Source organism: Triticum dicoccoides, chromosome 3A, assembly GCF_002162155.2.
Source record: "Triticum dicoccoides isolate Atlit2015 ecotype Zavitan chromosome 3A, WEW_v2.0, whole genome shotgun sequence".
Classification (NCBI taxonomy): Eukaryota; Viridiplantae; Streptophyta; class Magnoliopsida; order Poales; family Poaceae; genus Triticum; species Triticum dicoccoides.
Window position 1 is genome coordinate 471240104 of NC_041384.1, and position 25083 is coordinate 471265186.

Consider the following 25083-nt stretch of genomic DNA (forward strand, 5'->3'; position numbering starts at 1 on the left):
GTCCCTGGTAAACAAGCCAGTCCGGCTAGTTAATATAATACAGGTTATGCTCGTCCGTCGGATCCTCCCGTGCCAACAATGGGATTTCAATCTGTGGGAGTTCGACCCGGCGCACTATCAAACCCTCAGCGGGCTCTTCGACACAACATACGAGGACGCCTGGAAGATGCTATTCAAGGGCGCCGAGGCTCCCGCATCCGCTTCCGAGGACTGCGGATACAGCTTGCAGCGTCACGCTAGCAAGGTATGCCATCTACACCTTTTACAGGATGTTGAGCTTTTTTCATAGATTGACTCTGTGCGGGATCTAAACTCCCTTACCTTTGACAGGCTTGGCGAGCGGTAGCCGAACCAATTAACTGTCCGGCTCCGCTGCCCGAAGACCCAGCCCCAGCTCTACTAGTGAAGCTGCTGGCTCCGGCGCCTTATGTGGTGCCGAAAAAGAAGGCCAAGAAGAAGAAGACCACGGGGACCCGGAGGAGTACCCGTAACATGGTGCAGTCGGACTCATCATCTGACGAGTCCGAGATGCCCTCTTCCCGTGAAAACGAGGAGGAGGAAGAAGAAACCTCTCCCCCTCCAGCGGGGGAAGGAAAGAAAAGGAAGGCCGCCCCAGAGGGGGGGGCGAAGGGTCCAAGAAGAGGAAAACCCCTCCGCCCAACTACGCCCCCGACGCCGACGAGGGCGAAGAGGAGTGGCCGGACAGGGCCAGGCGTCCGGCGAAATCGTAAGTGTTCAGATACCAGTGTAACTCATGATATTTCTTTTGTTGCACAGCTTTCCCTAATCGTCGAATATAATCATGCAGCCCGCCCCGGGCCGAACTCAACGAGTCGTCGAGCGGCTCCCTGGATTCGTCGGACGTGAACTCTGTTCCGCCCGCTGTCTCCCCCCGCACTGCGGATGACGCCGAAGTGGCGTCGCAACGAGCTCTGGAGCAGGAGGAGGTGGTCCTGGAGGGGCCGCAAGGCGACCTCCCGGACCCCAGGAGTGAAGGGGACAAGACCCCCCAGGGCTCCAAGTCCGGCTTTAAGCCGGACACCGTGCCGGAATCTTCAACGATTCCGGACCGCGGCAGGCGAACTCCTTCGAGGAGGAGCCAGCCTTCTGAGCCGGCAGCCCCCATCCAACTGGAGGTGTCGGATAATCTACTGGAGGTGCTTGAAGGCGCCTCCATCGACGAGGAGCACCGTACTATTATGAGTGCGGTGATCCGGAAGGTTCAGTCCACCAAGAGCGGGCTGAATGAAGCTTGCGCTAGCCTCCTAACAGGCTTCGAGGTAAGTAAAAATACGTAAAAATATTATCGCATAGACAATAGCCCTTGATGCTCTGTTTGGCGTTCGGAAAGAAAAGCCGAATAGAGGATCTATTAAATTTCGCAGGAGTCTAACAATAAAATGTCAAATATGCGTATGCAGGCTTCGCTGCTAGCCACCGCTGCACTGACTGCGGAGGTGGGTACCCTGAAGCAGGGGCTCGAGCGGTCCGAGCAAGAGCTCGCCCATGCCAAGCGGCAGCTCAAGGAGAAAGAAGGTAAGAAATACCTTATAAAAAGGTGCCTATAGAGAGGCGTGATTGCAAAAAATAACAGGATTGTACTGCTTATTGTAGGGGCCACGACTGAGGTGGCGACCCTCAAGCAGGCGCTGTCCGAGGCCGAAAAGAAAACGGCCGCGGAGCGCACCGAGCGAGAGAAACTTGGGACTCAGATCGGCGAGGTGCAGCAAGAGCTTCAGGCTCTTATGAAAAAACATGAGAGTTTGGAGCTTGAGTCCAAGACCCAAGCGTCCGAGCTCGCGACGGCCCTTGAGACTGCCAAGTCTGCCAAGGCCGAAGCCCAAGAGGCCCTCCGAGAGTTGGAGGATATGAAGAAGATAGTAGCGGGTAAGGCATTCTTTATGCAAAGCAGAAATATAAAAGTAAACTACTTGTTACTTAACCAAATCTGGAGTTCTCCAGGGGCCTTCGCAGATCTTCCCTGCAGCGTATTCGATGCCGCCGCATTCTACTGAGCTGAAGAGGGCAACTCGACGGAGAAGGTGTTCTGGCATCAGTATGCTGAGGCCGGACACCCTGTGCCCTTGAGCGACCAGCTGAAACAGCTGGTCGAACTCCACAAGGCGGCCGAACAGGCCATGAAGGGCTTCATAGTTTGGTTGTGGCCCGGAGAGGCCCTGCCTGGGAGCTACTTCGGGCTGGTGCGGCGGCTGGTGGAGGCTTGTCCAAGGCTCGAGGTCATCAAGCGCTCCGTCTGCATCGAAGGTGCCCGTAGGGCCCTTGCCCGTCTAAAGGTGCACTGGGGTAAGCTAGACGGTGAGAAGCTTGTGAAGGACGGGCCACCGCCGGGGAAGGAGCATCGCAAGCCCGAGAACTACTACAAGGATGTTCTTGCGGGTGCCTGCCTTGTGGCAGATGAATGTACTAAGGATGTAATTTTTGAATAAACTCACTCGTTTTTATCCTGTGCGCTGAAAACTTGTTCACAGGCGCTTTAAGCAATGCTTGTTGAATTTAAAATATTGTTTTCTGTGCGGCCATTTATCAAAAAATTGAGAGATGGCCAGTCGTCGGCTTCTACCCCCATGCCACTAGTGCTGGGGTGTTCGGGGATAAACCTGAGCGCTCTTTTTCCCATAGTTGGGTCCTTCGAGGGAGGCGCTCAGCACAGCGAACCAGGCAATCGGACTATAATGCTTGAACACTCTCACTTAGCCATAGAACGTTATATTTTTAAATTTCAGCGAAGGCCCTAGTTCAGAAGACCGAGTTCAGGGAGCTATCCACGCCTTGGCTGGGGTTATCCAGCTCCTCGCTCGAAGCGGCATAAGCCTTTAGGGACTCCAAAAACCTCTCGAACAGCGACCGGTCTCTCGCCTCATCAAGACAGTCAGTTTTAGCTTTCTCCACTGAGGTGCTTAACCCAGCTCAACCGGGGCACAATCGCAGTGGTTCTCCTAGTGCTACCTTAGCCGATATAGCGGAACGTAAGGCACCAAAACATAGGAGCCGAGCAAACCCAACTATTGACCCAAATCATGATTCGGAGCCGATGCATATAGTGCTATAAGTTCGGGGTGGCGCACTTGTGAAAGTGTACGGACTTCTCACGCCATGTTGAAGGGTACTGCAGCCCCTAGCGTACTTGGCGTACCATAGTGTACGGGTGTAACATGTCATTGATGAACATATATATGAAAAAAGTAATGCAAAAAATAGACAAAAAGCTAAGCATTTTTTATGGAGTGGCTATTTATCAAAGCCGAACGATACAAATAGTGCGGTAAGCAAAAGATATTTGGACTATTCAGTACGTCATGACCAGGGAAAGGCCGCGGTATTTTATTTAAAACAAGTATACCGGTTGTAACAGAGACCACCTGGGGATTCCATAATGCGTCATGGCTTGTCTGCCTCCCTGGATCTTGCATCGTTTGTGCGGCAGTCGAATTGCCGAACAGGTCGTCCGAAGTATGGAGTCCTGAAAGTAAGAAAAGAAGAAGAATCCAGCAGCCCCTGGTACGTCTTAAGCCGTATTTTGGGCGTGCCGTTATTGTGCCCCTTCCCCTGTGCCCATGGTATTTCAAGGGCGTAGTTATGTACGCGAGGTACTAATTTCGCTAGGCCGCGAAAGCTGGGGTTGGGGCCGCATTGCTACGCTTGCTCAGAGGGTGCCATGCGGTCCTGCTGTAGGTTACTCCGGGCGTGCTTGGCAGTGTCTGGCTTTTTAATGGCCGGACTGGGGAATTGCCTAAGGAGGCTACTTTGTACCTCTGCTGCGGGAGCTGCTGTGTGCTCCTCCGTACGGAGGGAGCGTTCGGTGTTTCCGTTGATCGTGATTACTCCTCGAGGGCCTGGCATCTTGAGTTTGAGATATGCGTAGTGCGGCACCGCATTGAATTTTGCGAATGCAGTTCGTCCGAGCAGGGCGTGATGGCCACTGCGAAACGGGACTATATCGAAGATTAACTCTTCGCTTTGGAAATTATCCGGGGATCCGAAGACCACGTCAAGTGTTACTGAGCCTGTACAGTTGGCTTCTACACCTGGTATGACGCCTTTAAAGGTCGTTCTTGTTGGTTTGATCCTTGAGGGATCTATGCCCATTTTCCGCACTGTGTCCTGATAAAGCAGGTTCAGGCTACTGCCGCCGTCCATGAGGACTCTTGTGAGGTGAAATCCGTCGATGATTGGGTCGAGGACCAATGCGGCGAAGCCGCCATGATGGATGCTAGTGGGATGGTCCCTTCGATCAAAGGTGATCGGGCAGGAGGACCATGGATTGAACTTTGGGGCAACTGGCTCCATCGCGTATACGTCCCGCAGCGCACGCTTCCGCTCCCGCTTGGGAATGTGGGTTGCGTATATCATGTTCACCGTCCGCACTTGTGAGGGAAAACCCTTCTGTCCACTGTTGTTCAGCGGCTTGGGCTCCTCGTCGTTGCTGTGCAGCCCCTTGTCTCTGTTTTCGGCTCTTAACTTGCCTGCCTGCTTGAACACCCAACAATCCCTGTTAGTGTGATTGGCCGGCTTTTTGGGGGTGCCATGTATCTGGCACAAGCGATCGAGTATTCGGTCCAAACTGGACGGGCCCTGAGTATTCTTTTTGAATGGCTTTTTCCGCTGACCGGATTTATAGCCTCTGAATCCGGCATTGACTGCCGTGTCTTCATTGCTGTCGCTGTTAACGCGGCGTTTTTGTTTGTTCTGACGTGTCCTGCCACTTTTGTCCTTGGTATCCGAATTACCAGGGTTCTTTGATAAGTTGTTACTACGAGCTAGCCAGTTGTCCTCTCCCGCGCAAAAGCGGGTCATGAGTGTCGTGAGGGCTACCATGGATTTCAGCTTTTCCTGTCCCAGGTGCCGGGCAAGCCACTCATCGTGGATGTTATGCTTGAAGGCTGCTAGGGCCTCTGCGTTTGGACAGTCGACTATCTAGTTTTTCTTTGTTAGGAACCGCGTCCAGAATTGTCTGGCTGATTCTTCTGGCTGCTGAATTATGTGGCTTAAGTCGTCGGCATCCGGCGGCCGCACGTAAGTGCCCTGGAAGTTATCAAGAAATGCGGCTTCCAGGTCCTTCCAAGAACTGATTGAGTCTGCTGGCAAGCTGTTAAGCCAATGTCGGGTCGGTCCTTTAAGTTTTAGCGGGAGGTACTTGATGGCGTGTAGATCATCGCTGTGTGCCATGTGGATATGAAGGAGATAGTCCTCAATCCATACCGCCGGGTCTGTGGTGCCATCGTATGATTCGATGTTTAAAGGTTTAAAGCCCTCTGGGATTTTATGATCCATTACTTCATTCGTGAAGCATAGCGGGTGTGCGGCACCTCTGTACTGGGCTATATCACAACACAACTCGGAAGAGCTATGTCTGTTGTGTTCGGCCCGGCCGGATTTGTTGTATCCGGAGTGAAGATCATTGTCACCTGCCGTAGGGCACCTGCGCGATCCGTAGATCGATCTTGTCTGTCTTGCCTTATCCTCCAGTATGTTTTGTAGGTCAGGCGCATTTTCCCGTGCCTTAGTTGTACGGCGTCAGGGCATGGCTTGGGTGGAGGGCTGAAAGGCCTCTCTGTCGCGGCCACGGGGTGGCCGGTCTGCCATGTCATGCGCTGGCGATGTAGGTGCTTCCTCCTCTGATCGGGGTAGCGGCCTGTGCTTCGGGTAACTCTTGGAGGGGTGCTCGAGTTCATACTCTTCGGCCGCAAGGACTTCAGTCCATCTGTCAGCTAGCAAATCTTGGGCAGCTCTAAGCTGTTGCTGCTTTTTCTTGAGGCTGCTTGCCGTGCTAAAAGCCTGTGTTTAAAACGCTCTTGTTCGGCGGGGTCTGATGGTATGACGAATTCGTCGTCATCGAGGCTTGCCTCGTCTTCGGAGGGAGGCGTATCATCCTCGACCTCTTGGTCTGCCGCTCTCTCATGAGGGCTGGCTTCTCCATCTTCCTGTGCCGAATCTTGCTGGGGTGGGTGTTCTTCGGTGCTATCCGGAGTAGTATTATCTCCCGTGCCGGAATCACCGTTTTTGCTTTGGCGGGATTTAGAGCGGCGCCGCTGATGCTGGTGCTTTGGCTGTTTCTTGGGGGCGTCATCCCCCACTGTTCCATCGACGTCTCCGTCTTTTGGAGTATCCACCATGTATATGTCATATGACGAGGTGGCTTTCCAGCGCCCTACAGGTGCTGGTTCATGTTCGTCTCCTATATCGTCGTCCATGTCGTCGATGTCTTCGGAGCCGAAGTCAAGTATGTCGGTTAAATCGTCGACAGTAGCTACAAAATGGGTGGTGGGTGGGTTTTGAATTTCCTCACCGTCCGTATCCCACCCTTGCTGACCGTAGTCCGGCCAGGGCTCTCCTGATAAAGAGAAAGACTTAAGAGAAATCAGGATGTCACCAAAAGGCGAATGCTGAAATATGTCCGCTGCCGTGAACTCCATTACCGGCGCCCAATCGGATTCGATTGGCAGGGGCACGGGGGGCTCGGAGTTCGGAGAGGAATCCGGCTCCTCGGAGTCACGGGCCACGCGGAGTGCGGGGCTGGGGTTCGGCTCGATCGCCTCTAAGATCGCAGCCCCTGAGGCAGCGTCCAACCGCTGATCCTCGATCGACGCAGTAGGTTCCGAATCAATGGTCGAAACCGATGCGTGTGCGGCCTCCCAGGCGCTGTTCGGCGGCAGAGCTATATCCTGCCCATCGAGACATTGCGGCACGCTTGGCTGTGGCTCGAATCCGTCGAAGATCAAGTCTCCGAGGATGTCAGCCGTGTAGTTCAGGCTTCCAAACCTGACCTGATGGCCAGGGGCGTAGCTTTCGATCTGCTCAAGGTGGCCAAGCGAACTGGCCCACAGAGTGAAGCCACCAAAGACGAAGATCTGTCTGGGGAGAAAAGTCTCACCCTGGACCGCATCGTTGTTGAAGATCGAAGGAGCCATCGGGCCTACAGGCGACGACACAGAGGAACCCTCAATGAAAGCACCAATGTCGGTGTCAAAACCGGCGGATCTCAGGTAGGGGGTCCCGAACTGTGCGTCTAGACCGGATGGTAATAGGAGACTGGGGACACTTTGTTTTTCCCAGGTTCGGGCCCTCTCGATGGAGGTAAAACCCTACTCCTGCTTGATTAATATTGATGATATGGGTAGTACAAGAGTAGATCTACCACGAGATCAAGGAGGCTAAACCCTAGAAGCTAGCCTATGGTATGATTGTTGTGTATGGAGTTGATTCTGTCCTACAGACTACAACCCACCGGTTTATATAGACACCGGATAGGGTTAGGGTTACACAGAGTCGGTTACAAGGGTAGGAGATCTTGAATATCCTCATCGCCAAGCTTGCCTTCCATGCCAAGGAAAGTCCCATCCGGATACGGGACGAAGTCTTCAATCTTGTATCTTCATAGTCCAGGAGTCCGGCTGAAGGTATAGTCTGGCTATCCGAACACCCCCTAATCCAGGACTCCCTCAGTCCCGATCACCCCCAACTGGGCACCACTACTGATCATCAGGAAAGGAAACATAGTATCGTTGAGAGTCCTCGTCGAACTCCCACTTGAGCTCGAGCCATCACCTGGAGCGGAATCATCAGGCCCTGCATCTGGTGTAATAGTAATCTATGAGCCACAGGGACTCGGCAATCTCGCACCCTCGCGATCAAGACTATTTAAGCTTATAGGTAAGGCAAGGTAAATATGTGGAGCTGCAGCAAGCGACTAGCAAATATGGTGGCTAACCTGTTCGCAAAAGAGAGCGAGAAGAGGAGGCAAAGTGCGAGCGAGAAACTAGAGGACAACCTGCGCAAAACTTACTCCAACACCGTGTCCACTTCCCGGACTCCGGCGAGAAGAGGCCATCACGGTAACACACTCAGTTGATTCATTTTAGTTAAGTTAAGGTTCAAGTTATCTACAACCGGACATTAACAAATTCCCATCTGCCCATAACCGCGGGCACGGCTTTCGAAAGTTCAAATCCCTGTAGGGGAGTCCCAACTTAGCCCATGACAAGCTCTCATGGTCAACGAAGGAATAGACCTCCTCCCGAGACGTTCCGATCAGACTCGGTATCTCGGTTCTTCAAGACACTTTGACAGGTTAAAACAAGACCAGCAACACCGCCTGAATGTGCCGACAAATCCCAATAGGAGTTGCACATATCTCGTTCTCAGGGCACATTCAGATTGTCCAAACTTCCGGTAGGCCAGCCCAGAGTTGCCCCTGGTGGCCACCGGCGGCTGACGAGGTGGACCAACACTCAGAGGAGCACTGGCCCGGGGGGGTTTAAAATAAGATGACCCTTGGGCTCCGGAAACCCAAGGGAAAAAGGGGCTAGGTGGAAAATGGTAAAACCAAGGTTGGGCATTGCTGGAAAAGATTTAACCAAGGCGAACTATCAAGGGGTTCCCATTATAACCCAACCGCGTAAGGAACGCAAAATCCGGGAACACAACACCGATATGACGGAAACTAAGGCAGCAAGAGTGGAACAAAACACTAGGCGAGAGGCTGAGCCTTCCACCCTTTACCAAGTATATAGATGCATTAAGATAACATGGCAATATAATGATATCCCAACAAGTAAATAAATGTTCCAACAAGGAACGGCCTCCAATCTTCACCTGCAACTAGCAACGCTATAAGAGGGGCTGAGCAAAGCGGTAACATAGCCAATCAACGGTTTGCTAGGACATGGTGGGTTAGAGGTTTGACATGGCAATTTGGGAGGCTTGAAAGCAAGTGGTAGGTATCGTAACATGGCATAGCAAAAGAGCGAGCATCTAGCAAAGCAAAGATAGTAGTGATTTCGAGGGTACGATCATCTTGCCTGCAAAGTGGTCAGAGTTGATTGGATCCTCGAAAGCAAACTCAACGGGCTCCTCGTTAGCGAACTCGTCTCCCGGCTCTACCCAAACAAGACAAACAAACAACAAGGACACAATCCACCACGTGCAAGGATCAAACAAAAGATGCAAGGATGGTATGCTATGCGGGATGCGATGCGGGATGCATATGCAAGATTTGACAAGGGATGCATGAACCTGGCCTCAACTTGGGAATCCAAGTGTGCCACTGGAAAGATGAGATGAAATCGCTTGAAAACGATATAAAGAACATCGGAATCGGAGTTACGGTTTGGAAATGGCAAGCGATTCAATATGACCACGTTCTGCGATTAACAGCAAGTAGTCATCTAAATGCAATAAGATGAACAAGCTACAGCACCCAAACATGACAACAAAATACATGGCAGGGATGCATTCGTGATGCTTAACAAAAGTCTAGCACTGAGCTACGGCCTATTAATCCATTAACAGGTTCAAACAAGTATGGCAAAAATGCATATGGCAAACAGATTTCAGACTTAGTGAAATTAACACTTGTCTGGAATTTCAGATCAGGTAGCACACTTCGGAGCAGCAAAACTACATGCTGCAGGACCTGAACATGGCAAGGTAAAGCATGGCATGGGGATACTCAAAGAGCTTAACAAAAGTCCCTTAGTGACCTTGAGCCAAAAGGGATCAGAAAATACAATTGCAAGCATGTGAACATGGCAAAAACATAATCAGTTCTCAGACTTAGTGAAAACTGGAGCATGCCGAAAACAGATATCAAGTAGGCATGTTTACGAGCACGATGCACTCACTACGGAGAAAGTCGTGATAATCTAAGCATACACCCATCAAGAATACACAAAATGCAAACTAGACATGGCAAGAACAATAGCATACCATGCACGGATCAACTACAACATCATCGGCAAAATCGCTAACAAGTAGACAATCTGCCAGATTCACGAAGTAGCAAAAGTAGAGCTCAATTGACTCAAGCTAGGGTGCTCCATAATTGCAAACAAAGACATGGATGGATAGAGCACTACAAGATTAACAAAACATCCTTACTAATCATCCTCAAAAGAGGCACGGATCACTAGGAAACAACATGAACATATGGCCATATGAGATAAACAGGTCAAGGACTTAGTGGAAATGCTAAGTCCCTGAAATCAGCATTACCAAGTGCCTCACTTTGCAAGCTCGTGCTAGTCACCACACACATCAAAAAAGTACATGTTGCACCTCTGGAAAGATGGAAAAACCCTTAACAAAACATATGTAGAGCTCATGGGCATATCATGCACACAATAATCATGGCAAAAATGGCAAATATCTAAATGGAGTAGCAGATCTGACAATTATCTCAAGTAGCACTCTTCTAACACCATTTCGGGCATCAAGATGAACTCAAATGAAAATGATGCAATGGAAAGAAATGATGTACTCTCTGAGATGAACATTTTGATATGCTATATGCCCAAAACGGAGCTACGGATGCGGAGTTATAGCACGATGAAATATGCAAAATGATTAGGGTTTCGGGCAAAAGTCAACCCGAGATATTTTCTCAGATCTGGATCCGGATCGGCACGGACTTCGAGGACGACCGGAATAGTGCTCGCCGGAGGAGGGAGAGCTCACCGGAGGACTTGCCGGCCGGGGAGAGGACGGCGAGGCGGCGGCGGAGGGCGGCGGCGGCGGGGGCGGCGGCCACCGAAGCTCCCGGGGTGGCGCGGTCGCGGCGTCGTCGGGCGGTGGTGGCGAGGAGGTGCGGCGGCCGGTGATGAGCTCGGGCGGCGGCGCGGAGGGCGGCGTCGGCGGGGAAGGAGCCGGCGCGGGGAGGCGGCGGCCGGGCCCGGGAAGGCCTTCCGCGGGCCGGGCGGGCTGCGGCGGCTGAGGCGGTGGTCGGGCCACGTGGCGGCCTGTGGTTCGCCGTGGGCGGCGGCGGACGTATCCGGCGGCCGGCGGACGTGTCCGGCCGCGCGGAGAGGGTGGGTCTAGGGTTTTGGGCGAGGGGATCCGCGAATTTCGGGAGGGTGGTGTATATATAGGCGTAGAGGGAGCTAGGAGTGTCCAAATGAGGTGCGGTTTTCGGCCACGCGATCATGATCGAACGATCTAGATGATGGAGAAGGTTTAGGTGGGTTTTGGGCCAAATTGGAGGGGTGTTGGGATGCAACACACACGAGGCCTTTTCGGTCCCTCGGTTAACCGTTGGAGTATCAAACGAAGTCCAAATGGTACGAAACTTGACAGGCGGTCTACCGGTAGTAAACCAAGGCCGCTTGGCAAGTCTCGGCCCAATCCGGAAATGTTTAATCCCCACACACGAAAGAAAGGTAGAAATGACCACCGGAGGAGAACGGAGCGCCGGAATGCAAAACGGACAACGGGGAAAATGCTCGAATGCATGAGATGAACACGAATGCAAATGCAATGCACATGATGACATGATATGAGATGCATGACAACGACAACAACACACGGAGACAAAAACCCGAACCCGAGAAAATAAAATAACTTAACACCGGAAACGGCAAGAGTTGGAGTACAAATTGGGAAAGTCATATCCGGGGTGTTACAACTTCCACTCGGAAGACTTGAAGTCACTCGACCGCGGAGACTGTCACTCGACCACCATAAGGTCTAAGGTCGCCCCGGACTGCAACGGTCGGACATCACCTCATAACTTTAATGGTCATTATGTCTCTTTATTTACTAGTGTTACCAGTAACATCTCCCCTTTAATGTACCTTAAACCCTTTGTAATGTGGGCCGGCTGGGGTCATGGCACAATCTATATAAGCCACCCCCCCTCCACAGGCACAAGGGTTCGCATCTTTTGTAAACACACACACACACACACACACACACACATATAATCCAGTCGACCACCTCCGGGCACCGAGACGTAGGGCTGTTACTTCTTCCGAGAAGGGCCTGAACTCGTAAAACTCGTGTTTACAACTACTCCATAGCTAGGATCTTGCCTCCTCATACCTACCCCCCATTCCACTGTCAGTCTTAGAACCACGACAGTCGCAACGGTGAATACTCAGGGAGAACACTTATACCTTGAAATTTTAGTGAGGGGTCATCTTATAATGCTACCGCATACTAAGCAAAATAAGATGCTTAAAAGATAAACATCACATGCAATCAAAATATGTGACATGATATGGCCATCATCATCTTGTGCCTTTGTTCTCCATCTCCAAAGCACCGTCATGATTTCCATCGTCACCGGCTTGACACCTTGATCTCCATCGTAGCATCGTTGTCGTCTTGCCAACTATTGCTTCTACAACTATCGCTAACGCAGAGTGATAAAGTAAAGAAATTACATGGTGATTGCATTTCATACAATAAAGCGACAACCATAAGGCTCCTGCCAGTTGCCGATAACTTTTACAAAACAGATCATCTCATACAATAACGTATATCACATCATGTCTTGACCATATCACATCACAACATGCCCTGCAAAAACAAGTTAGACATCCTCTACTTTGTTTGCAAGTTTTACGTGGATGCTATGGGCTTCTAGTAAGAACCGTTCTTACTACGCATCAAAACCACAATGATGTTTCGTCAAGTTTGTTGTTTTAACCTTCAACAAGGACCGGCCACAGTCAAATTCAATTCAACTAAAGTTGGAGAAACAGACACCCGCCAACCACCTTTATGCAAAACAAGTTGCATGTCTGTCGGTGGAACCGGTCTCATGAACGTGGTCATGTAAGGTTGGTCTGGGCCGCTTCATCCAACAATACCACCGAATCAAAATAAGACATTGGTGGTAAGCAGTATGACTATGATCTCCCACAACTCTTTGTGTTCTACTCGCGCATATCATCTACGCATAGACCTGGCTCGGATGCCACTGTTGGGAACGTAGCATGCAATTTCAAAAAAATTCCTACGCTCACGCAAGACCTATCTAGGAGATGCATAGCAACGAGAGAGGGGAGAGTGTGTCCATGTACCCTTGTAGAATGAAAGTAAAAGCATTTGACAACGCGGTTGATGTAGTCGAACTTCTTCTTGTTCCGACCGATCAAGTACCGAACGTACGGCACCTCCGAGTTATGCACATGTTCATCTCGATGACATCCCTCGAACTCTTGATCCAGCAAAGTGTCGAGGGAGAGTTTCGTCAGCATGACGGCATGGTGACGGTGATGGTGAAGTGATCCGCGCAGGGATTCGCCTAAGCACTACGTGAATATGACCGGAGGCGTAAATTGTGGAGGGGGGCGCCGCACACGGCTAACAATGTTTGTTATATGTTCTAGCGGTGCCCCCCCACATATATATAGGGTGGATGGGAGGAGAGGCATCCAAGGGGCGCCCCAAGTAGGATTCCTCCTACTTGGGGTCCTCCGAATTCGGCCTCCCCCCTTCCCTATTCCTATTCGGAATAGGAAGGGAAGAGGGGAAAAGGGGAATCCTATTCCCCTTTTCCTTTCCTTCTTCCCCTTTCCTTCTCCAATTTGGCCATCCCATATGTGGGGCGCTCCCCTCTTGGCCCATTAGGCCTATATAGCTTGTCGGGGGTTTCCTGAAACCCCTTCGGGTGACCCGATACGTACACGGTACCCCCAGAACACTTCCGGTGTCCGAATACTATCATCCTATATATGAATCTATACCTCTCGGCCATTTCGAGACTCCTCGTCATGTCCATGATCTCATCCAGGACTCCAAACAACATTTGGTCACCAAATCACATAACTCATATAATACAAAATCGTCATCGAACGTTAAGCGTGCGGACCCTACGGATTCGAGAACTATGTAGACATGACCGAGACACCTCTCCGGTCAATAACCAATAGCGGAACCTAGCTGCTCATATTGGTTCCTACATATTCTATGAAGATCTTTATAAGTCAAACCGTAATGACAACATATGTTATTCCCTTTGTCATCGATATGTTACTTGCCCGAGATTCGACCGTCGGTATCTTCATACCTAGTTCAATCTCGTTACCGGAAAGTCTCTTTACTCATTCCGTAATGCATCATCCTGCAACTAACTCATTAGTCACATTGCTTGCAAGGCTTATCATGATGTGCATTACCGAGAGGGCTCAGAGATACCTCTCTGACACTCTGAGTGACAAATCCTAATCTCGATCTATGCCAACCAAACAAACACCTTCGGAGATACCTGTAGAGCATCTTTATAATCACCCAGTTAGGTTGTGACATTTGATAGCACACAAGGTATTCCTTCGGTATACGGGAGTTGCATAATCTCAAGGAATATGTATAAGTCATGAAGAAAGCAATAGCAATAAAACTTAACGATAAACATGCTAAGCTAACGGATGGGTCTTGTCCATCACATCATTCTCCTAATGATGTGACCCCATTCATCAAATGACAACACATGGCTATGGTTAGGAAACTTAACCATCTTTGATTAACAAGCTAGTCTAGTAGAGGCTTACTAGGGACACTGTGTTTTGTCTCTGTATCCACACAGGTATGAAGTTTCCGGTTAATACAATTCTAGCATGAATAATAAACATTTATCATGATATAAGGAAATATAAAATAACAACTTTATTATTGCCTCTAGGGCATATTTCCTTCAGTTTATGCTTTATACTTTGATGTTGTGATGAATTGTTACTTGCTCATGAGAAGTTTTATGATAGAGTTTATTGTTGTTATAATAATAAGCATGATGCTACTATGTCTGCATTTTTGTTTTTATCGATACCTCTTTCTCTCTCTCTCTCTCTCTCTCTCTCTCTCTCTCTCTCTAAACATGTGGACATGATTCTCGCTATCGGCTTTCGCTTGAGGACAAGCAAGGTCTAAGCTAGGGGGAGTTGATACGTCCATTTTGCATCATCTTTTCCTATTGTTATTGCTAGTTTGTTTATCTAATATAACACTTTGTGGAGTAATTCTAATTCCTTTTCTCTCATAATATGCAAGGTTTACACAAAGAGGGAAATACCGGCAGCTGGAATTCTGGACCTGAAAAAGCTATGTCAGAGATACCTATTCTGCACATCTCCAATTGTGCTGAAATTTTACGGAGAATTATTTTGGAATATATAAAAACTATGAGAAAAGAAATACCAGAAGGGGCCACCCAGGTGCCCACTAGGCACCAGGGCGCGCCACGCCCTGGTGGGTAGTGGGCTCCCTGGCCCACCTCCGGTGCCCATCTTCTGGTACAAGGTCTTTTGACCTAGAAAAAATAAGGAGAGGACTTTCGGGATGAAACACTGCAGTGTCGAGGCAGAACTTGGGCAGGAGCACTTTTGCTCTCTAGCGGAGCGATTCCGCCAGGGACACTTCCCTCTGGGAGGGGGACATTGAAGCCATCGTCATCACCAACAACCCTCTCACCTTGGGAGGATCAATCTTCATCTACATCTTCACCAGCACCATCTCATCTCCAAACCCTAGTTCATCTCTTGTGTTCAATCTTATATCAAAACCTCAGATTGTTACCTATGGGTGACTAGTAGTGTTGATTACATCTTGTAGTTGATGCTAGTTGGTTTATTTGGTGGAATATTATATGTTCAGATCCATTATGATATTTATTACTCCTCTTATCTTGAGCATGAATGTTATTTGTGAGTATTTGCTATTGTTCTTAAGGACACGGGAGAAGTCATGTTGCAACAAATCATGTGAATTTGATATTCGTTCGATATTTTAATGGTATGTATGTTGTGATTCCCTTAGTGGTGTTATGTGAACGTCGACTACATGACACTTCACCATCTTTGAGCCTAAGGGAATGCATTGTGGAGTAGTGATTAGATGATGGGTTTGTAGAGTAACAAAAGCTTAAACGCTAGTTTATGCGCTATTTCGTAAGGGGCTAATTTGGATCCATATGTTTAATGCTATGATTAGATTTTATCTTAATTCTTATTTTGTAGTTGTGGATGCTTGCGAAAGGGTTAATCATAAGTGGGAGGCATGTTCAAGTAGAAACAGCACCCAAGGACAGGTCCACCCACATATCAAATTATCAAAGTAGCGAACGCGAATCAGACAAACATGATGAAAGTGACTAGATGAAATTCCCATGTGTCCTCGAGAACGTTTTACTTGTTATCTGAGACCGCTCCGGCCTGTCCTTTACTACAAAAAGGACTGGGCTACCTTGCTGCACTTATTGTTACTTATTACTTGACACAAATTATCTTGCTATGAAACTACCTGTTACCGACAATTTCAGTGCTTGCAGAAATTACCTTGCTGAAAACCGCTTGTCATTTCCTTCCGCTCCTCGTTGGGTTCGACACTCTTACTTATCGAAAGGAATACGATTGATCCCCTATACTTGTGGGTCATAATTATGGATGTGTTTTTTGTGTTTAAATTAGTGTTTGTGTCAAGTAAATCCTTTGGGATGATTTGGTTGATAGTTTATTTGATTCTGTGAAAAAACAGAAACTTTTGTGCCCAGTAGCAGAATTGTTTAAATTGACTGGAACGTGATAAAATTCTGACTTTTTACACATGATTGATATACAAATTGCCCATGTTGTCCTAATGTTTCAAAATGTTTAGAGTTACAGAAGTATTGCGTTTGTCCAGATCATTACAAACTATTTTTTTACAGATTTTGTTTTCATTGCATAGTTTGCTTGTTTTAATGAATCTATGGATTGTATCGGGGGGTATAAGTCATTGTGAAGTTAGAATACAGTACGTATTATGCAATAATCAAATATGAATGGGTTTACAATAGTACCTAAACTTTATGATTTTCTTGTTACACTAACGGATCTCACGAGTTTTCTGTTGAGTTTTCTTTGCTGAAGTTTTCAAGTTTTGAGTGAGATAGCAATGGATGAAGGAATAAGGAGTGGCAAGACCCTAAGAATGGGGGTGCCCAAGGAACCCCAAGGTAATGTTCAAGGAGACCCAAGCATCTAAGCTTGGGGATACCCCGGAAGGCATCCCCTCTTTCTTCTACCAACCATCGGTAAATTACTTGGAGCTATATTTTTATTCATCACATGATATGAGTTTTGCTTGGAGCGTTGTGTATTATATGAGTCTTTGCTTTGTTTGCTTTTTAGTTTGCCACAATAATCTTTGTTGCACACACCGTTTGGGAGGGACACACATTTATTCGTGATTTATTAGAATACTCTTTGTGCTTCACTTATATCTTTTGAGCTAGGCAGTTGCTCTAGTACTTCACTTATATCTTTTAGAGCACGGCAGTGGTTATATTTTAAAGAAATAATTGTAATCTCATGATTCACTTATATTATTTTGAGAGTTTGATAATAGTAATGGCAATATGCATGGGTTATGAAATTGGTCCTAATATGATAGGTATTCAAGATGGATATAATAAAAAACTTTCATGTAGATCATTGAATATGATAAGTTTGATTCCTTGCAATAGTTTTGCAATATAGAGATGGTAATATGTTGGAGTTACTAGTGAATGATTGTGGTTTAGTAAGAATATTGGTGTTAAGGTTTGTGATTCCCGAAGCATGCACGTATAGTCTCCCGTTATGCTAAGAAGTTGGAGCATGATTTATTATTGATTGTCTTCCTTATGAATGGCGGTCGGGGACGAGTGATGGTCTTTTCCTACCAATCTATCGCCCTAGGGGCATGCGTAGTAGTACTTTGCTTCGATAGATAATAAACTTTCGCAATAAGTATGTGAGTTATTTATGACTAATGTGAGTCCATGGATTATACGCACTCTCACCTTTCCGCATTTTGCTAGCCTCTTTGGTACCGTGCATTGCCCTTTCTCACCTTGAGATGTGGTGCAAACTTCACTAGTGCATCCAAACCCCGTGATATGATAAGCTCTATCACACATAAGCCTTCTACATATTATGGCATTTCCATAGCCATTTCGAGATATATTGCCATGCAACTTCCATCGTTCTGTTATTATGACACACATCATCATTGTCATATTGCTTTGCATGATCATATAGCCGACATAGTATTTGTGGCTCAGCCACCTTTCATCATTTTTTATACCTATTACGCTAGATCATTGCACACCTGTTACACTGCCAAAGGCATTCATATAGAGTCATATTTTGTTCTAGTATCAAGTTGTAATTTTGAGGTGTAAGTAAATACAAGTGTGATGATCATCATTATTCATTATTAGAGCATTGTCCCAATGAGAAAATAAAATAAGAAAGAGGCCGAAAAGATACCATAAAAAAGAGAGGCCAAAAAGAGCCCACCAAAAAAAGAAAAAGAGAAGGGGAATGTTACTATCTTTTTCTACACTAGTGCTTCAAAGTAGCACCATGTTTTTCATATAGAGAGTCTCCTATGTAGTCACTTTCATATACTAGTGGTAACTTTTCATTATAGAACTTAGCTTGTATATTCCGATGATGGGATTCCTCAAATGCCTGAGGTCTTCTAGAGCAAGCAAGTTGGATGCACACCCACTTAGTTTCAGTTTGAGCTTTCATACACTTATAGATCATAGTGCATCTGTTGCATAGCAATCCCTACTTCTTGCATTGACATCAATTGATGGGCATATCCATAGCCCGTTGATTAACCGCGTGATGTGAGACTTTCTCCTTTTTTGTCTTCTCCATATTAATCTCTACCACTGTACTCTATTCCACCCATAGTGCTATATCCATGGCTTGCGCTCATGTATTGCATGGGGTTTGAAAAAGCTGAAGCGTGTTAAAAAGTATGAACCACTTGCTCGGCTTTTCATTGGGGTTGTGCATGATAAATGCTTGTGTTAAGAAGATGGAGCATGACAAGGCTATATGATGTTGTAGGGATACTATTCTTTTTTAGCATTTTTATTTTGAACGACATGATTGTTTGTTGGTATGCCTTAGTATTGATGTCTTTATGTCAAATTGTAGACTATTGCTTTGAATCATTTGGATCTAAATATTCATACCATGAAAGAACGGTTACATGATAAACATGTTAGGTAGCATTCCACATCAAAAAATTTGTTTTTATCATTTGCCTACTCGAGGACGAGCAGGAATTAAGCTTGGGGATGCTTGATACGTCTCCAACATACCTATATTTTTTTATTGTTCCGTGCTATTATAGTATCAATCTTGGATGTTTTATATGCAATTATATATCATATTTTGAGACTAACCTATTGACCTAGTGCCAAGTGTCGGTTGTTGTTTTTTGCCTGTTTTTGGTTTTCCACGAAATCGGTACCAAATGAAGTCCAAACGCTACGAAACTTCTTGATGATTTTTTTCTGGACAAGAGAGACCCTAGAAGCTTCGAGAGGATACCAGAAGGTAAACAGAAGACGACAAGGCAACAGGGCGCGCCCAGGGGGTAGGCATGCCCGGATGCCTCATTGGCTCCTCGTGGCTCCGTCTGATCTAATTCCAAATCTACAAATTCTCCAAAATTGGGAAACCAGCAAAGAGCCACCCAAAATACTTTTTTCGCCACCGCAAGTTTTTGTTCTTTCGAGGTCCCATTCGGAGGCCTTTTCCGGTATCCTGTCGGAGGGGGAATCGATCACGGAGGGCTTCTACATCAACCTTGTTGCCCTTCCAATGATGTGTGAGTAGTTTACCACAAACCTATGGGTCCATAGCTAGTAGCTAGATGACTTCTTCTCTCTCGTTGATCTTCAGTACAATGTTCTTCTCGATGTTCTTGGAGTTCTATTCGATGTAATCTTCTTTTGTGGTGTGTTTTTTGGGATCCGATGAATTGTGGGTTTATGATCAGATTATTCATGAATATTAATTGAGTCTTCTCTGAATTCTTTTATGCATGGTTATTATAGCTTTGTATTTCTCTCCAATCTATCTGTTTGGTTTGGCAAACTAGATTGATTTATCTTGCAATGGGAGAGGTGCTTTGTAATGGTTCAATCTTGCGGTGCATTATATTGATACGTCTCCGTTGGATCTATAATTTTTGATTGTTCCATGCCAATATTCTACAACTTTCATATACTTTTGGCAACTTTTATACTATTTTTGGGACTAACATATTAATTCAGTGCCCAGTGCTAATTCTTGTTTGTTGCATGTTTTTTATTTCACAGAAAATCCATATCAAACGGAGTCCAAACGGGATAAAAACTGATGGAGATTTTTTTTGGAATATATGTGATTTTTGGGAAGAAGAATCAATGCGAGACGATGCCCGAGGGGGCAACGAGGCAGGGGGCGCGCCCTGGGCCCTCGTGGCCACCTTGTAAGGAGGTTGGTGCCCTTATTTCTCCGCAAGAAAGCTAATATCCGGATAGAGATCATGTCCAAAATTCAGCCCAATCGGAGTTACGGATCTCCAAGAATTTAAGAAACGGTGAAAGGGCAGAATCTGGAATGCAGAAACAGAGAGAGACAGATAGACGGATCCAATCTCGGAGGGGCTCTCGCCCCTCCCACGCCATGGAGGCCATGGACCAGAGGGGAAACCCTTCTCCCATCTAGGGAGAAGGTCAAGGAAGAATAAGAAGAAGAAGAAGAAGAAGAAGAAGAAGAAGAAGAAGAAGAAGAAGAAGAAGAAGAAGAAGGGGGGGCCCTCTCCCCCACTCTCCCGGTGGCGCCGAAACGCCGCCGGGGCCATCATCGTGTGACGGCGATCTACACCAACACCTCCGTCATCTTCACCAACATCTTCATCACCTTCCCCCATCTATCTACAGCGGTCCATTCTCCCGCAACCCGCTGTACCCTCTACTTCAACTTGATGCTTTATGATTTATATTATTATCCAATGATGTGTTGCCATCCTATGATGTCTGAGTAGATTTTTGTTGTCCTATCGGTAATTGGTGAATTGCTATGATTGGTTTAATTTGCTTGTTGTTATGTTGCTGTCCTTTGGTGCCCATCATATGAGCGCGCGTGTGGATCACACCATAGGGTTAGTTGTATGTTGATAGGACTATGTATTGGAGGGCAAGAGTGACAGAAGCTTCAACCTAGCATATAAATTGATGCATACGGGATTGAAGGGGGACCAATATATATTAATGTTATGGTTGGGTTTTACCTTAATGAACGTTAGTAGTTGTGTATGCTTGCTAATAGTTCCAATCATAAGTGCATAGAATTCCAAGTCAGGGATGACATGCTAGCAGTGGCCTCTCCCACATAAAACTTGCTATCGGTCTAGTAAAGTAGTTAATTGCTTAGGGACAATTTCGCAACTCCTACCACCACTTTGCCACACTTGCTATACTAACTTTATTGTTTCTTTATCTAAACATCCCCTACTTTTTATTTACACGCTCTTTATTATCTTGCAAACCTATCCAAAAACACCTACAAAGTACTTCTAGTTTTATACTTGTTCTAGGTAAAGCGGACGTCAAGCGTGCGTAGAGTTGTATCGGTGGTCGATAAAACTTGAGGGAATATTTGTTCTACCTTTAGCTCCTCGTTGGGTTCGACACTCTTACTTATCGAAAGAGGCTACAATTGATCCCCTATACTTTTGGGTTATCAAGACCTTTCTCTGGCGCCGTTGCCGGGGAGTTATAGAGTGGGGTGAATATTCTCGTGTGTGCTTGTTTGCTTTATGACTAAGTAATTTTAATTTTCTATTCTAAGTTGTTCTCTATCTTTAGTTATGGATATGGAACACGAAATACCAAAAAAATAGGTTTCCTTGCTAATCATGGAGATGGGGAACCTCCTAAAACCCTCGATGCTCATTATGTGAAAGATATTATCTACTACTTTGATAATCCTGAGAAAACCACATTCAACTTTATAATGGGAGTAACGTTGGATAAACGTGAATACTTTAGGGATTATCGCTTGACTCAAAAAGGGAAACTATTATGGGATCAAATTTATATGTTGCATTGGTATGCTCGGCATGCTTGAGATGTGATTATACTTGTTGCTCTAGGATGAAGGCTCCACACCTTCCCTTTTCATGCGAATTTAATGATAATGAAACATTAGCTTCTTATGCTAATGGTATATATGATTACTATGATGTGGAACGAAAATAAGAATTCATTGCTTTTATGGGTGCTTATGAAATTGAATCTTTGTTTAAAGAGTGTGAAAATCTTGATGATGCTATTTACAGACCTGAAATTTTTCTATACTTAAAGATTGCTATGAAAATTATGAATTCAATTCCGATATTGATGATTTTATTGAGAGAGTCTCCGCTGTCCAAGAAGAGACCAATATTTTGCAGGAGTCTATGGAAGAAATTGATGCAACTGTGGGCTCATTGGATGAAAAAGATGATGAGGAGAGCGAAGAACAAAAGGAGGAAGAGAGGATTAGCTACCCGTGCCTACCATCTAATGAGAGCAACTCTTCAACTCATACATTGTTTAATTTCCCTCCGTGCTTACCAAAGGATGATTGCTATGATGATTGTTATGATCTCGTTGATTCTTTTGAAATATACCTTTTTGATGATGCTTGTATGCTTGTGGCCAAGATGACAATATGAATTATGCTTATGGAGATGAACTTGCTATAGTTCCTTATGGTAAACATTAAATTGTTGCTATTGCACCCACGCATGATAGTCCTATTATCTATTTGAATTCTCCCGACTACACTATATCGGAGAAGTTTTCCCTTATTAAGGATTATATTGATGGGACACATTTCACTACTACACATGATGATTTTGATAGGTATAATATGCATGTGCTTGCTGCTCCTACTTGCAATTATTATTATAGAGGAACTACATCTCCGCCTCTTTATGTTTCCAACACGATAGAATTGCAAGAAACTGCTTATGCTATGTATTGGCCTTTACTTGATGTGCATGAATTGTTCTTGTATGACATGCCGATGCATAGGAAGAGAGTTAGACTTCTTCATTACATGATATATGTTAATTTGTGCTCACTACTAAATCAAAAATCATTGTTAATTAAAATTGGCTTTGATATACCTTGGGATCCGAGTGGATCCATTACTTGAGCACTATATGCCTAGCTTAATGGCTTTAAAGAAAGCGATGTCAGGGAGACAACCCGGAAGTTTTAGGCAGTCATTTATTTCTGTTGAGTGCTTTTATATAGTTTAAAAACAAAAGAATAAAGAGGGGAACCCAAAACTTTTCAAAAAGGAAAGTGAAAGTGAGAGAGACAAGCATTGTTGAAGTGGGGGAGCTCCTTGAACTTTGTTCATGCTCACGGAAACTTTTTGAATCTTTATTACAGAAACTTTTCAAAAAAAATAAGTATCCCCTTGTACAATTCCATTGTATTATAAAAATAATGTGCCAAGATTTGCCTTTAGGATGTTTACATTGCTTGTTGGTTTGTGCGGTGCAGAACAGAAATTTTGGCTGTAGTGCGCGATTTTACATTTTTTACTGGAACATCAGACGGTTCTGAAACTTTTTGCACTGTCATTCTATAAAAAAAAATTATTGTTCCCAATTTTTGCAGAATTGTTTGAGTAACATAGGTATGGTGAATGTTCAGATTACTACAGACTGTCCTGTTTAAGACAGATTCTGTTTTTGATGCATTGTTTGCTTGTTTTGATGAAACTATCGATTTCTATCAGTGGATTAAGCCATGGAAAAGTTATATTACAATAGCTACATTTCAAAAATAAATATGAATTGGTTTTCAACAATATTAGAGTAGTGATTTGCTTTATTATACTAATGGATATTACCGAGTTTTCTGTTGAGTTTTGTGTGGATGAAGTGTTCGAAGATCGAGGAGGTCTCGATGTGAGGAGAAGGAGGAGAGGCAAGAGCTCAAGCTTGGGGATTCCCAAGGCACCCCAAGTAAATATTCAAGGAGACTCAAGCATCTAAGCTTGGGGATGCCCCAGAAGGCATCCCATGTTTCTTCAACAAGTATCGGTATGTTTTCGGATTCGTTTCGTTCATGCGATATGTGCAAATCTTGGAGCATCTTTTGCATTTAGTTTTCAATTTTCTTTGGTGCACCATGCTGGTATGATATAGTACTTGGTTGATTTATAGAATGCTCATTGCGCTTCACTTATATCTTTTGAGTATGGCTTTATAGAATGCTTCATGTGCTTCACTTATATCATTTGAAGTTTGGATTGCCTGTTACTCTTCACATAAAAAACCGCCATTTGTAGAATACTCTTTTGCTTCACTTATATTTGTTAGAGCATGGGCATATCTTTTGTAGAAAGAATTAAACTCTCTTTCTTCACTTATATCTATTAAGAGAGAGGACAGGAATTGGTCATTCACATGGTTAGTCATAAAATCCTACATAAAACTTGTAGATCACTGAATATGATATGTTTGATTCCTTGTAATAGTTTTGCGATATGAAGATGATGATATTAGAGCATGCTAGTGGGTAGTTGTGGATTTTACAAATACTTGTGTTGAAGTTTGTGATTCCCGTAGCATGCACGTATGGTGAACCGTTATGTAACGAAGTTGGAGCATGAGGTATTTATTGATTGTCTTCCTTATGAGTGGCGATCGGCGACAAGCGATGGTCTTTTCCTACCAATCTATCCCCCTAGGAGCATGCGTGTAGTACTTTGTTTCGATGACTAATAGATTTTTGCAATAAGTATGTGAGTTCTTTATGACTAATGTTGAGTCCATGGATTATACGCACTCTCACCCTTCCATCATTGCTAGCCTCTTCGGTACCATGCATTACCCTTTCTCACCTCAAGAGTTGGTGCAAACTTCGCCGGTGCATCCAAACCCTGTGATACGATACGCTCTATCACACATAAGCCTCCTTATATCTTCCTCAAAACAGCCACCATACCTACCTATTATGGCATTTCCGTAGCCATTCCGAGATATATTGCCATGCAACTTCCATCATCATCATATACATGACTTGAGCATTTATTGTCATATTTCTTTGCATGATCATAAGATAGCTAGCATGATGTTTTCATGGCTTGTCCGTTTTTTGATGTCATTGCTACGCTAGATCATTGCACTTCCCGGTACACCGCCGGAGGCATTCATATAGTCATATCTTTGTTCTAGTATCGAGTTGTAATATTGAGTTGTAAGTAAATAAAAGTGTGATGATCATCATTATTAGAAAATTGTCCCATGATCAAAATAAAAGTGGCCAAAGAAGCCCCCCCAAATATAGAGGCCAAAGAAGCCTACAAAAATAAGAGAAGAAAAAAAGAAAAAAGAGAGAAGGGACAATGTTACTATCCTTTTACCACACTTGTGCTTCAGAGTAGCACCATGTTCTTCATATAGAGAGTCTCTTGAGTTATCACTTTCATATACTAGTGGGAATTTTCATTATAGAACTTGGCTTGTATATTC